The 15,422-nt window shown below is 40.7% G+C and overlaps 1 long non-coding RNA gene across 2 annotated transcripts; it reads left to right on the forward strand.

Moving 5' to 3' along the window:
• Positions 1-521: 521 nt before the first annotated feature.
• LOC120714600 lies at positions 522-8,600 on the forward strand. 2 transcript variants are annotated; one of them, XR_005691441.1, is made up of 3 exons: positions 522-994; positions 1,147-1,789; positions 7,311-8,600. It is a non-coding gene; the product is annotated as an uncharacterized LOC120714600 (long non-coding RNA). The 2 variants fall into 2 exon arrangements; XR_005691440.1 differs by having other exon boundaries at positions 522-1,789.
• The last annotated feature ends 6,822 nt before the right edge of the window (positions 8,601-15,422 follow it).

Below are 15,422 nucleotides of genomic sequence, written 5' to 3' on the forward strand. Positions count from 1 at the left end.
TTAATTTTTGGTGTAGAGAGTATGACTGCATGTTACATAACTTAGGGTTTGTTTTGCTGCAGTGAAGCAACTTCGAATATGGCCCCACAAACCCAGGAGGTTCGTTTATAGACATGCAATTTACTTTTATAAGCTCAACTTTTAGTAGATGAGAGTCAGGGATGAGGAAGGAAAAAATAAGTCTGCCAATGTTTTCATGGCCCGCTTAAGAAACGGTGCCCAGCAGAATGATAAAAGATTATGCGTGCGCAGTTATGAACGCGTCTTAAAATAAAATGGCCAACACAGAAACTGATATGTTATGGTAAACATACAGATTTAGTGATACGGTGGAAGTCTGTAAGTGTTTGGACAGTGATAGACTTTAATTGTTTTGGCCCTGCTCCAGCACTTAGTGCAGTACTTGTGAGAGGAACAATGCCTTTGAGGTTCAAGTGTTGACTCTTGGTATAAAGGGGTTTCTGGGTGTTCCATACTAGTTGAACATTACAGGAATATTTACACACTGTAAGCCAGCTATTTTTAATTCCTTATCTGTTCATCCATTTCTTCAATTTCTTAACTGCTTCTGTTCCAGTGCAGTTAGTGCAAAGCATAAAGCAGCCGAAAAATTTGCCTCAGGGCAAGAAAATACAAAACAAAGGCAAAAAAAAGAAGATGTGACATGCAAAAATTTACACTTCAGACAATGTTTACCTTTTTAAAAAAAGAGTGTTTAATATACTAGCTGCTGACACTGTGGAGGGCAGGGCAGGAATGCTGACTGCCAGACTGTAACAGTCGAGGCAGACAGGTAGTGAGGTCTGTAGTGGTTGATTGCTGGCCAAGGGGGTGTGGGTCCACTTCCTTTGCCAGCGTCGTGTCAAATCTTTGCTACTAGGTGGATGGAGAGATTCTGATGATGAAGTGCTCCGTCATGGCACAAGAATTAGGGAGGAGATGAAAGACTTAGGGTAGGCATGGATGCTGTCTACAGTGACTTTTTAAATATAAGGTGAGTAGATCCAAATATCTCCAGCACTGGTAAGCAGATAGGCTTACATGGGTGTGTTTGCATTCCTTGTTTTTGGCTGGGCCCTTCTTGTGTGTATCCCTCCAGCTGACAGAAGCTTCCTGATGTAGTAATTGTCTTCTCTTTTTTTTTAGCTAGACTGAGGCGCCCTGTAGTCCACAGCACTTCAATCACCTGCTAGACAGCCGAGAACAAGTCCAGTGAAGGACTGCAAAGTAAAGCGGAAGAGAACAGACAAGGCTTTGAGGTGACTGTAGGAATGTTAAAAATGTCACAAGGCGCAGAGGCCAGTCACTAAAGCACTTCAACTAGCATGAAGTGGCAGTAGCCATTCTCGACGCTGCATAAGTTTGGCTTCATTCAGTTCCCCTTGAACTACATGGATCTGAATTATGGCCTTCTCTGTAAAAGGAGCCTATAATTGTTAGTGAAATGAATAGTAACAAGATTAGACCTGGCTTGCCTTTGTGTCTGTAATAACTCCACCTCTGTGGCATTCATAACACAAGCCTGGGTCAGAGTTAAGAAAGCGAAAGGATAAAATAAAGCAGCAGCAACATTCTTATCCAGTGCTCCCCTCCCTTCTCTTTTCCTTCCTGCAAAATCATATCTGAGCTCTGGCTTGTCTCTGCTCCTGGCCCCCGGAGAGCGAGAGGGGGAGATCTGTCTGTCCTCAGCGCTTCCTCCCTAGCCTCGCCAACATGGGTGGCGCTGGGAATGTTGCATAATTGCGGGTGGACAACATAAAATTATGAGGTCATCGCCCTTTGACCGAAGGTATGCCTCCTTACACTCGAGCAAGTCCTTTCCTTTCCTCTGATGTAGTGAAAGTAGGTCTGAGTCTAAGGTTACGTCAGGCTACAATAGGTGCATGAATGTATGTAAGGATAGAGACAATGACACTGAGGTATTATGTCATAGTTCAAAAAATAAAATAAAATAATGGCAGAGGCTGAAGCAAAAAACAAACAAAACAAAAAAAGCTACAAAAAAAGCATTAGTTGTGATTTACTAATCACACTGATGGACAGAACCAACAAGGATTGGCCACTTCAAAGAGTAACTGGAATAATATCAGTTAGTCTCACATGTTGCCATTTTAGTCCAGATGGAACTATTGCAGCCACTATTTGACAGATCAGTGTGAAATGTAGTACATGCATAATGCACAGCATTTAAGAATGATGATGGTAGAGTTATTCAGTAGCACCATAGTGATGATGATTTATAGCCTGTGCTGCGGACATTACTTTAAAAAGTATTGTATTACACATTACACATTAGTTTTCTTAAAAGTAACGCAGTGCATTACATAAGACCACTACTTGTCACATTACTATAACATTACTGAATAACAAGAGCTGAAATACACTGTCGCATGATTGTCAGTCAACAAAATACCTGAGGCTATAGTCCCAAGCACCAACACATAACAACACATCAAAAGTTGTTGATTCTTTTCCTCCTCCCTGCATATGAACCAAAATCAGCTAATTGTAGTGCAAGTGTGGATTAATAAAAACACATATTTTATGTTTTTTTAATGAGTGTTACGCAGATAACTTAAGAATCCTTGTAACGCAAGTTAAAATATAATTATGATATTGAGTTCGATTGTGAATTACATTAGAGCATCACTGATGCAAAATTGTAATATGATTACAGTAACATGGACATGTTACCCCAAACACTACTTATAGCTGTACAGAGTTAAATATACAAAATTCTTTTATTCAGCTTGCAGAATGCTATAAGGGCAGACCTGTCCTTTCCATTCAAGATTTTAAAAAGATTCGTGTAGCCATCGTGACATCACGCACCGGTTCATGATGTCATGATGCATTTTAAAGGCTATAAAGAAAAAAAGAAAATGCATGACATATGAATAGACTGGATTGGCACACTGCACGGTAACAAACCAGCTTCCTAATCAGCATTAGTATATAGCCTAATTAGTTAGCTTTATGCTATAACAACATTTTTGGTGGGCATTTTAACATTGAAGTCAGCTCACTTGGTATAAACACGCTATGCCTTTAGAAGTAGTTAGATTTTGTTTCAGGCATACTTACTTGTGTTACTGAGTGCTTTTGCATTAATGGATGCCTTGATTCTCTCGAACAGTGTTTTGAACTACACTCACGTCTGACTCAAATGGGCCTACATGAACAAAAATTACATTATGACACCTTCCAGCTTCAACTTCTCTACTTTTAGACTGGTGCCTGCAATCGGCGATAATATGAGAGTGTGTCTTTGTGCTTATCAGTGGAAGCATCAGTGAACTCAAACAGGAAATGTCTTTTTAATGACCGCGCTGTCCCTGTACCGTAACGCTATGCTAGCCAATTAGTTGCCAATAATTGCGTGCTTGTGTGTGTTTAAGAAATGGACCTTAGCTCTGAGCACATTTATTAGTTTTGTTTAGACAGTGAAGTCACAAACAGTCCCTTTGAGAAGCTCCTCAGGTGTATTCTGTCACTGTGGTCTGTGAGGCCAGCTTTCTGTGGTCGACTTTAATGTTTCCTATTGCAAAATTGTAACATTTTGTGCCGTAGCTGGCCACGACATAGAGTGGAGACCAAGTGGCGCACTGAAATTGCGATAAGCATCAAATTGCTCCCGTCAGTGACAAAAAACGCCTCTGTTTCTCAACTTTTGCGGCTCGGGCAATGATCCTTAGAAAAAGGACGCCCTTTGAAAAGGAGCTGAATAACATATTATGGAGGAGTGAATAGAAAAGGAGAGCTATTTCAGCGTCTAGTTAAGGAATGACAAGTGGCTGAACCCTGTAGCATGTATATTAACGTTTATATTAACATTTTTCAGACAGGCAGCACAGCTAGAGCACTTGACATGTGATGCAGTCTGGCCTTAAATGCATATTTATTGCATTCTTAACACTTTCCGTGTTCACTAAAGATGCTCCATCAGCAGTTTCTCATTGCTCTGTGCTGTTAGTTTTCTGTCTGGTCACCATTACAGAGCCTGTGTGTGTATAGTTTAAGATAAAAGGCTCCTCCTATCTGTGGGCAGAGGGTGTGTACTCCAGATCAGCACGCACGCCATCGTCAAGTGGATATTTACCCTCTGGCACGGTTCCCTAGCGTTTTTCTCACAATGGCATGTGACGTGGTTTCTGTGCCTTCGTGCTTGCTGAGCATGTCCCAACAGTGGCCGGTGCCACACTTTGATCCGTGCCCAAGCAAATTTTCACATTCGTATATGCCATTTTTCCTCTCGGTTTCAGACACTGACCAGAGCTGTGTCTAATACTGTCATACAGAAAAGCTGATACAGTGACAGGTTTGATATTTTATGAAGCCAAGTGTAATAGTATTGCTGGCAGTAGCCACTGTGACATTATAATTTAGGTAACACCCTCATTATGGGTTAATGGAGCTGTAAGAGTGACATAATACTACAGAGACCCTAAACTTCACTGGAAAATCCCCCTGACGAAGTCTTTCTTTGACCCAGAGTTGAGTTTCTTCGTCCTCGGCACCTGCTGATTGCCTTCACTGGCTTTCTCCTGGACTTCACATCTTCACATCCTCACTCTTTCACTCCAAATATCCCTCTCTGCTTTCACATACTTTTGCCGCTCGTCACTATGTAGTTAGTGGATTGTTTTACTACCCAGACTTAGCAGTCCAATCTTAAATTGCACTTTAAGAAAAAGAAACAAACTCAACAGCTGAACATTTCTATGGAGGTGCAACCTAACCCGACTGCTACATATTTTTGCATAGCTGTCAGTTACAGCAGCTTGGCACGGGGAACCGGCACTACAGCAACACCAACCATGATGATGATGCTGGTGAAGACGACATGACGGTAGTAGATAATGGCAGGAGTCATGGAATACTACTCTATGGCATGTAGCGGCTGCTTACGCTCTTATGAGAATGAGTCACAGGGAGGGGAGGGTCCTTCCTCCCTCTGCAGCTTTGTGGTTCGGTATTTAAGTAGTGAGGAGAAAAAAAACTGGTTTGACAGACGGTTACACAATCAGGATTCTTCTGTTATGGAACGAGGGAAAGTAATTGTTGATGTGCTGGTGAGAGGCAACCGTGCACATGCCTGTGCTGTAAATGCGAGGACAAACAAGGCGACGTGCAAGTATTGTTTAAAGGAGAAAAATAAAAAGACAAAAAAGTCAGTGTGGTATTTGAAACAGATCACATTTTTTATTGATTACATCCTCCATCCTCCACTTTACCTTAAGGGAGCCAAACTGGAACCTAAAAATGACTTTGGTGGGAACATTTAGGACAAATATGTCTTGGCATAATGTAACCTGCATGTGTGAGCAACTAAATACATTTCAGTGTCACTGTATATGCAGAGTAGTTTGGTGTAAGAAAATAGTGAAGTCTGCAACTTGATGTTTAGAGTAAACATTTTGGGGTAAATCTTTACTGCTTGCTTTTATTTTTTCAAACAATTCGAACCCTAGACTTTGTTTAAAATCACCATTGTCAAAATCATTGTCTGTCTTGACCCATACTGCTTCTTTTATGCAGTGCTACTGGCAAGGATCGGTCGTTTGAGGGAGGCTGCCTATTCCCAGATTGGAGCAAATAACTTGATATGTATAATTCGATTATTACTTTGGATGGTTCTGAGCCCAAGCTATGTTTAAAATCCTTTGGGGGAGTACTGGAGCCTCTGACTGGTCTGTTTGCCTGCATAGAGTAGCAGCACACACCCTTTGAATCAGGTTGCGTGTGCCAGCTTTCATTGACAAATGGGTTAAAATTGCATGTAGTGCATGGACTGTGCATGTAGACTCCACTTTATTTACAATTTGTCAGCTTAGGTAACATTAAACAACAACACAAGGCTTGCAGATGGATTCTTTTCCCCAATTTTTCATAATAAAATGTGAGGGTCACACTTTAAGTTATGGGATTTGCCTAAGAAAAAAGGCAAAAATACTGGAGAAACCATGGAAGGACAGGAGTGTTGGCAGGTATAACACAAATGAAGTGAAGACCTCTTTGACGTGCAGTACCATTCGGGAGACCATGTTATTCATTAAACAACTCTATTACAATACTCTAAAAACTAGAACGCAGCAGAGGCTTCAATTTCAGCGCCTCCAGTCAGAGCAGAAGAGTCGTAGCAGATGCTGATTGGCTGCGTCTAACTGAAAACCTCTCCCTTGAATCAGCCATTCCTCTTATGCAACCCTATTCACCCCCTATGGACACATTATGAAGGGGAAAATAGGGCAAAAGCCAAAGCATTTTTTATACCAGGATGTAAACATCCATTTTAATGTTGTAAAGCTAGACATTTTAATATAGGAGTCTTTTTGGGCTAGCTTACTTTTCTAGCCAGCCTCAGGTGGCCACCAGAGAAACTTTCCAACTTTTTTGGTGCTGTATTGGCTTCTTTTTTTAACTCCCCAGAGTCTGATGCTTGAGTGAAACCACATATCGCATATAAATGTGGATTTAGCCTTAATGATACACAGTGGATGACTGGCCCTGCCTAAGGTTCTGTCAGGGGGGTTTTCCTGTTGAAATGGGATTTTCCTTCCCTCTGTCACTACGTGCTTGCTCATAGGGCATTGCATAATTGTTGGGGTCTCTTTCATTTAAAGAAATACCTTCAAAAAGTAAGAAATTAGCTATTTATACAACCTATCCACATCCGTTTTGGAGGGCCTTTCCCCAGCAATCTCTTCCAGCACATTTGAGGGTGCACTGAGGAATTCCCAAGCCAGCAAGAGGTATAATCTCATCATGTCCCAGGTCTGACTCTGGACCTCCTCCCAGTAGGACATGCCAGAAGTATCTTAGCTGCTTCTATTCAATGTGGAGGAAAAGTGGCTCCCTGTATCTGTGACCTCGATCTTTTGGTCACTACCCAGAGCTCATGGTCATATGTGATTGTGAATATGTTAATACAATAATACCTTTAATTAACAAATAGATTGTAACCAAAATACATCTCAAAATCTGTATACCTGCATATGAAATGCTGACTCACATCATTGCGTAACATTTTTCTCAGATGAAGTTCTGCCCACTTGTCACCTGACCTGTGTACATTTTTTGACCCCCTAAAAAATGTTTCGCTTCAACAGCTACTGAAAGTCAAACACAGCCAGAGGGCCTGAACGGTGACTGCTGTGTTTACTGCTGTGTTTCCTACACAGGATTCACTTTTGCCAGTTATATTTAAGCTATTTTTAAAATGTATTTGTAATTTATCTTTATCAAGAGCATCCATGACCGATGAACAGACTCTGAACATCTGTCTCTTGGTCACTCTGTTATTATATTAGAAGACATGGACACACTGCTGAGCTCCACCACAACCAGAACCTCCAGTGTGAGCTCTGAGGTCACAGATGCCTCAGAGTGGGATGAGATGCTCGCCGGTCATGCAGCTACGCCAGGGACCACACCTCTGCCACAGTGATACTCCACCAATCCAAGCCTGGTGTGTCAACTTGAGATCAGACTCCCAGGACCTCTGCCCCTGACTGCCAACTGGTCTACAAAGCACCGAATGCCTACAGTCCTTTCAGTGAGGGAGTCACTGGAAGGGCGGGCCCATTTAGCGCTTTCAGGCCATGCCTGAACTGGAACGATGGGCTAAGGACCCAGCCACGGGCTGGTCTCCTGCAAGCACCCCCCTCTGCCCTATCCTGGGCATTGTCCCTTGGTTTTCTTAAGCAATTAGACACTGAAACCAACAGTTTTATTTATATTAGGCTGTAAAAATGTTTATATCTGCTATACAGTTGGCATTTTAACATGGGAGTCTATAGGGATTGATCCACTTTTGGAGCCAGCCTGAGCTGGCCAACCAATGAACATTTAGCATTTGGCACATGGACCTTGGCTTCATTTTTCAGCCCTGGAGGTTGCCACTTCACCGAAACTGATGGTGTAATCATTTTAAGTCCATACGGTTATCTTCTTTAAGGATTGTTTTCAGACACACACAACCACATGTAGAAACAGAAAATGAGGATAGTCATAGCTCCTGGCTAACTCTGAGCACAAGAACACCACCGTTTAGTCTCAGTGACCTCTCCGTCACAACAGGTACACAAACTGCTGATTGTTCCTGTCTTCACGTCATTCTGCAGACCGTGGAGCCAGCTCATGCACTTATTTGCTCTAGTCAGGAAGGAGTCCCTAACCTATTTAATAGGAAAATACACAGGTGCACTTTAAATAGCAGCATGACTTTTGTGCAGTATGTGAATGTGGCGAAACAGGTGCTGAAGCCTCCAAGGCAAACAAAAGTTGTATTTTTCCTAAAGCACACAGAGTCGAGGTGTGTGAAAGTGTGTGAAGGAATATGCTTACATGGCGTTTGCATGCTCACGTCATACTGGCTTTTTGTTAAGTTCCTTAATGTTGACAGCACAGACCCTGCATCAATTTTTCCCTGCTACAGATGTAACTAGCTCATGTCTGCCATGTATGTGAGCAGGCATACATACTGTATCTTGGCATAATGGAATAAGTCCACACGCTCTCACACCATCAACAAGCTGGAGAGCTTCCACTCTGACTGTAAGGGCTATAAACCAGTGCAGGGGCAACAAGGTCACATAGCTTGAAAAAAACCACAGAGTGAGTCTCCCAGTCCTCTTAAAGAGGTCGGTGGCTGTACTGTTGGAAAAGCATTTAAGGTAAATTGTGCTAAAGTACTAAAGAACTAAATATGTTCAAGGAAAGACATCTGAACTGTAATACATATGCACTGTATACAGTAGCTGAAAAATATGTTTGAAAAATGACAACTGATTATCTGCCTTTCATTTGTGCTCAAAGCAGACCAAGAAAGAAAACTGGCTTAAAGCACAGTAAATAAATAATACCATTAAATGTAAGTTGTTTTGCTGTAGTGAAATCTCTTTAGCTCTTTCTCAGTGTGCACCCCTAACAGTGTTCTTGTACGAGCAGCTGACGCTAATGGGATCAGTGCTTTATCTTATAAATTCCATCAGTTCCAGTGGTTTAATGAGTGCTTTTTGCAGTGTTTCCGATACAGTAATGAACACTGATGTGGATTTTTTTTTTCTAATCCATCTTTCTTATTAAACATCAATAAAATCTGTGGGCAAAAAATACTGTTCAGAGTGACAAAATGGCCTAACTTTAATGATTGCCATGCTTTTGTCATCTTTATGGCCATTTATGTGGAAGGTTCTGCCAGGGAAACCCTAATTTAATTCTTAAGGACGTCTCAGCGTTTTTTCTTCTTCTATTTGCTCACAGTGCCATATAGTCTCCATGCTGTGTCATAAATGTCATTAGCAGCTGGTGAATTTACTTTAATGCCTTCTAAGTGCACAATTGATCGCAGTTGGTATAAAATCACAAAGCCTCTGATGTCTTTTCAAAAATGTCTGCAAATGAAAGTGCTTTGCTAATGTGGCAAATTTCCCATTTTGGTTCTAAAGAAATTCATGTGAACCTACTAATTTAGTGCACTTCTAACATCCAGTTTTCTTTTCAGACTCATTAAATCCATGTGTCTAATGAACAGCCTATGCAATAGTTCTCTCTCTTCCTCTCTAACAGTGCATGCACATGTATACTTTTACTTTGGGCTCAAAGAAGAACTTTGACAGTTTGACATTTGGAGAAATGCACTTATTTTCTGTTGTGCTGAAAAGACTGACACCACCCCTGAGACTGTCTAACAAATAGACAGCGGAAACCAGAGGAACCAGTTAGCTTAGCAAAACAGAATGAAATCATGAGAAAAGAGTTAGCCTCAGTGCAGATGCATAAAGTACAGTGCAAAAATCTGGAGCCACCCCACATTTTGCTATATATTTATATTTTCTTTTATAAAGTGGTGTTCTCCAGGCTCCCCTAAGGTTTTCCAATTGTTTCTATATACACTGGCTGTGTTTTTGTTCATTTCTAATCCAGTCCTTGTACCTGACCATTTTCAGAGAAAAGGCACCTAATATGAGGAATGAACCAGTCTACACATGACAGTCACCTTAGCAAAGAACCAGTTTTAAATTGTGTCTTTAGGCACTTTGTTACCATCAGCCTGTTGCACAACATCACGTATTTGCACTTCTCTGGTTGAATCTACAAAAAATGTCAAAAATAATATAGTTTGGCAGGCATGCAACAGAATTTAAACACCAACGAGGTTATTCCAAAAGAGCTACTAGGCAACCTGGCATATCCCGGTATGCTGTGCAGTGTATACTTAAAAAACTGGACAAGTGGAGAACAAAGGAGGAAGTGGGAGGCCTAAAACTATCTACAGCATATAAAAAAATTACTGAAAGTCATAATCTTAAGGAATGGGGGGGGGGGAAGTCCAGCAAAGACCTGACGCAGGACCTGAACACACCCTCCGAGCAAACTTGAAAGTAGCAGGCTAAGAGCGAGCTACATGTTTATGGTTCCCTCAGTAGTCTGTTTGTGTGTCCACCACTAAAGTTAACACATTAAAATATTATACCTGGTTTATCCTACAACCAGGTCAGCATATAGCCCTAAATTAGTCATAACATCTTATTTAGAGATGCTGGTACATTTATTTCACAGAGCCAGGCTAGATGATTCTTGGCTTTTCCAATTTAGAGAGTTAAGCTAAGCTAATGGCTATAGGAGCTATAGCTCCAGCTATATTTACCATATGGTTATGTGATTGGTATCTAACTGTTGGCAAGAAAACAAAATGTCAGACTATTCCCTCAAGGGGATTCATTAGTCTATCCTGGCTGTTCCAACAAGAAAATCTGATGTAAAATCGGAGGATTTTAAGATGAAAAGACAGTACTTTCGCCATTTACCCTGCCATAGCGTCTTTATGATAAATGGCATAGTATCAAATTCCTACAATCAGTACAAATAGGTCAGTTTTACGACATTTTATTTCATAGTTAAGTATTTCATTGAGCCAGAGTAGCCCTGTAAGTGTAAGAGAGAGAGAAAGCCAGCGAGAGAGAGTAGAGTTGGGGAGGGGGGCTTTAAGTTCATGAGCTGGTGGCCCATCTGGTTTGAGTTACAGAAACCCCCCTTCTCAATTAGAGGCAGCATGATGTCAATAAAACGTCAGACTGGAGAAGCCATCACTTAAATTGTGCCTGTCAAGTTTTGTTCTTTCTTCAGCATTCCAGCCGGGCCGATGGGTCTGAAATGATTTGTAGTTTGATTAAGGTTACCACAATGTGCCATTTCTGATTTGATTTGGGTGCTTGCCTCACAAAAGTTGCCACAAAAGTTGTTTGCCTGTTACTGGAGATGCATGCACAGAGCAAAGTGAGGAAGGAAGGTGGCTTCCTCAGTCAACGTGCTTTTTGAGCAAGAAATCAGCGTATGCTTTTAACTTTTAATTAGTTTTCCAACTCTAATTTTTCCATGTCTCTGCTCTTCACAACAGTTGTCTTTTTTCCAACTGTTACAGAGTTCTGCCCTGCACCTCTTAGATTTATGCTTGAATATTAAACCATGGGGAGGTTTGGAGACGCAGTCGTGACATTTATGTTTCTCCTCTCTTATTGCACATAAAATTTATTAGGAGTTCCCTGGTTTTTCAATGGGGCTTTCCCACCAAGACAGTTTTCTCTCTTCTACAAACCATGGATCATCCAGCAGTATGTACGTGCTGATATTTTGGATTATTAGTGTCATTTTAATTCTCAGAACGTTACTCACTTGCAGGTATGTTTCCAGCACGACAATCTGAAAAACCTGAAAAACAGCAATACACAAAAGGGGTCAAACATTCCCAACCACTCCCAATGGGAAAACTTGGTGCACAAGGAACCCAGGAGCCTGCTACCCTCAAATCTGAAAACAATTATCATATGAATTTCAGGACTTTATAACACTAGAGAGTAAACCTGTAGCCAAAGGTGTTCATCCAGTCTGGAGATCATCAGGATGTGATGTGTTGGCAGTTTAGCAGTTTTAAATGTAAAGCTTGTGCATTCAAACATTTAGCCCTCAACCACTCTTGAATTTAATCCACATCATAAAAGCTTTAAAATTCCAAGTGCAATAGCATGCAAGCTCTAAGCCGTGTAAATCAAAAACCTTTGGCCCCATTTCTATGTCGCTGAACCGCTGAGCGTCTATCACATTGCATCTTAGATTCCTGTAAGCCTCACAAACATAAAGATTTAATCAAGCGATGTAAAAATATGACAGGTCTGGTTTAACAGCGCTGCATCAAGAGGATCGACGACCTGTTAGCTGCCTTTGAGTCAATGCCAGTGTTCTTCTTAAGCATTTGAAAAGTGCTTGTGATTGCCATATTAGCTGTGCAGGGTCTGATGCACTCATACAGTGAAACAGAAAACTTTAATACTCATATGGAACCTCTCTAACATTGTAAAGATCCTGGTTTACTCACTGAACTGTACACTTAGCTTTTATGGTACAAGCATGACTGAAATTCCTCGTGTTAAATTAGACTGTTTTGTATAGCTCATGTTCCCCTGGCCTGTACTTTAAAAATCATAGTTACAGGTTGGACAAAATAAAGAGAACCTTTTCAGAAAGATGCATGGCTACAGATGTGTACAGATGTGTGTTTCTGGTTATGAAATAATGCATCAATGTCTTTGTAAACATGCTATAGTTTGTGCTCTATAGTTTGTGCTCATGCACTGAAGACTTGGCCACTCTGGCTTGGTTAACTAACTGCATCCTGTTGTCTACATGCTGTGGACTATGTGTGCGCCTAGCCACAAACAGTGTGTGTGTGTCTGCCTATTTTTTTATAGACTTTGCCTTGTTTATGCAGACAACTCAACCCAAGAGTGACCCTCAGCAATGCAAAATGACCATCATGTGACTATTTAACAATTTTTTGACTATTCTTTTAATCCTAAACCATATATGCACGATTTAACTTGATGCCATTTCAAAAATCATAGTGACACTAACAGTATTAAAAACATTGTATTTAAGTCTGATATTAAATGGATTCAAGGAAACTACAGCACTGTGCAGAACTTTTGAGTCACCCCTCATTTCTTTAGATTTTGCTTCCAAGGAGCCAGACTTTTTAAATTGCTCTTGAGCAATAGTTGTCCAGGCTTTCTGAAGGCCTTTCAAAGTTTTTCTTTGATCACTGGCTGCTCTCTCACTCATCTTCATTCCACTCCATGTCGTCTGGCAATTTTCAGAGGAATGGGTTTTTTATTTGTTTGTTTGTTGAACCACTTAAAACCGACCAGTCTAACAGAAGGGATGAACCAGTGTATTTTAGGCACTTTGTTGTTCTAAAAACTCACAGTTGAATCTGTGATAACACATTTTGACAGAAATAAAATTGTGTTTTTCCACCAAAAAGGTGATTCCCAAAGAGCCAGTGGCTGAAAACCTTGCACATCTGAGCGTGGCGTCCAGTACGTCCATATAAAAAAAAAATTGAGGAACATGTACAAGTGAAGGAAAAAAGAAAAAGTGGCAGGCCTAGAATTTTAAAAAAGGACCCAAGAGATGCATCTGGCCCAGTTGATCCAGCTACTGTTCAGTGAAGCCTCATCAAAAATGGTCTTGATCGGTGCTCGACAAGAAGACATTCTTAAGGAAGGGAAACAAAAAACTTAAGAATATCCAAAATTAGACAAAAACTGCCCTGAAAGTCAGTAGCAACAGGTCTCATGAAAAATATCAAATTTTTGGTTCAAATCAATATTGGAGTGTATGGAGGAAGTCAGGAGTACAGAGAGGTTCAACAGTGAGTGTTCAGAGCAATCTGTGAAACAGAATGGAGGCTCTGTCAAGGTTTGGATCTGCATTTCAGCCAGTGGTGGTGGGGAGCTTGTCAAAACTGATGGAGTTATAAACACAGAAAAGTACCACTATCAGATTTTAATGTGAAAAGTATCAGATTAGAAACAGCTTCATTTTTTTATGCATGACAGTGATGTTGATGACAATGCAGTAAGCATACCTGGATGGAAAAACACACGTTGGAACACTATAAGTCATGGATTAACCTCCCCACAGCCTGAACATCAACATTACAACATCCAACAGTATGGGATTGTCTTGACAAAGAATGTAACAAAAGGCAGCCAGCAGCCAAAATAGAGCTGTGAATGTCCTTCAGGAAGCCCGGAAAACTATTCCCTACGTCTATTTAAAGAAATGACAAGAAGGCTTGTCTGAGAGGTGAGGCTATTCTGAAGAATAAAGGTGGTCACACCAAATATTGACTTTTCCCATTTTCCGAGCAAAATCTGAAGAAATTAAGCGTCTCTTGACTTTGTGCAGTACTGTACTTCCAAAGAAAATGCCTTCATTTGCACTTTATATAATTACAGTACTCAAGGATGTCATTCATTTCTAAATGAAAATCCCTATTTTCCTGCCATTCACAAAGTTTATTGGAAGCTATGCAAACACCTTTAAGGGCTTTAAACTTTAAACAGAGTCAAATGTACACAGATTGGCCAGATCATTGAGTCACTAAGCAAACCTAAGATAACTGGCTTAAAAACAAGAAAGAAAGCCAAGCAAGCATGGGCAGATATTTGAGTTAGTCCTCATGCTCAACTGATGTTAATCCCAAACAAGCTAAATCGTTGTTATAGTTAAAATGGAGGCGTTGGAAAATGTTCCCACTTGAAAGGACCTGCTTGAAGGACACTCCCATTAACGATCGGAAGCAAAAAGTGATGTCTAAACTGAAACTATGTGGGCGCTCAACAGAAAGGTTCACAGTAAAACCCTGTATTGGCCTACATTTCATGCTGGACAAATATTAAACTGTATTATATCAAGTGACTGGAAAATTAAAAACCAAACATAAGGCCCAGGGGCCAGAATCGGCCTGGCAAAGACTCGAATCCGGCCCACTGGGTGGCCTTGGAAAATGTGAAGGAGAACATCAATTTTGGACTTTTAACTGTATTTTCATAACTTTTCCAGCTTTTCCTGAGATAAAGATCTCCCCTCATGGTCATTCATTTTAGGTCAAAGTAATTAATATATACATTTCTGTTATTTCACGCATTTAATTCTTACAATTTAAGCCTAGATAATTTTCTTTCCAGCCCACATAAGATCCAAGTGGGCTGTATATGCCTGCAACGTAAAATTTGTTTTAAGCAGAAACCAAAAGATCACCTACATGACCAATCTTGTCAATGTTTGAAAGAAAGCCTTGTGAGTCTGTCTTTTACTGGCTCACTAACTCACAAATATCCTGCAGTCAACCTGACTACAATCCAGACTCAGGTAGTTTCTGGCTGGTCACAGTTACAGCAGTCCCATTTATGTCTCACTGGTCATACTTGATCAGGGAAGCTGTTTTTAAATCTCAAAGAATGAGCAGATAAGAGAACAGATGTGTGCAGGGAAGTGAACTTAAGTGTGTGTTTCCTACATGGGAAATGTTCACCACAAGCAAAATGTTTGTAACATCATGCCACTAATTATATGTA

This window comes from Simochromis diagramma, unplaced genomic scaffold, assembly GCF_900408965.1.
Source record: "Simochromis diagramma unplaced genomic scaffold, fSimDia1.1 OVJJ01000596.1, whole genome shotgun sequence".
In the NCBI taxonomy this organism is placed as follows: Eukaryota; Metazoa; Chordata; class Actinopteri; order Cichliformes; family Cichlidae; genus Simochromis; species Simochromis diagramma.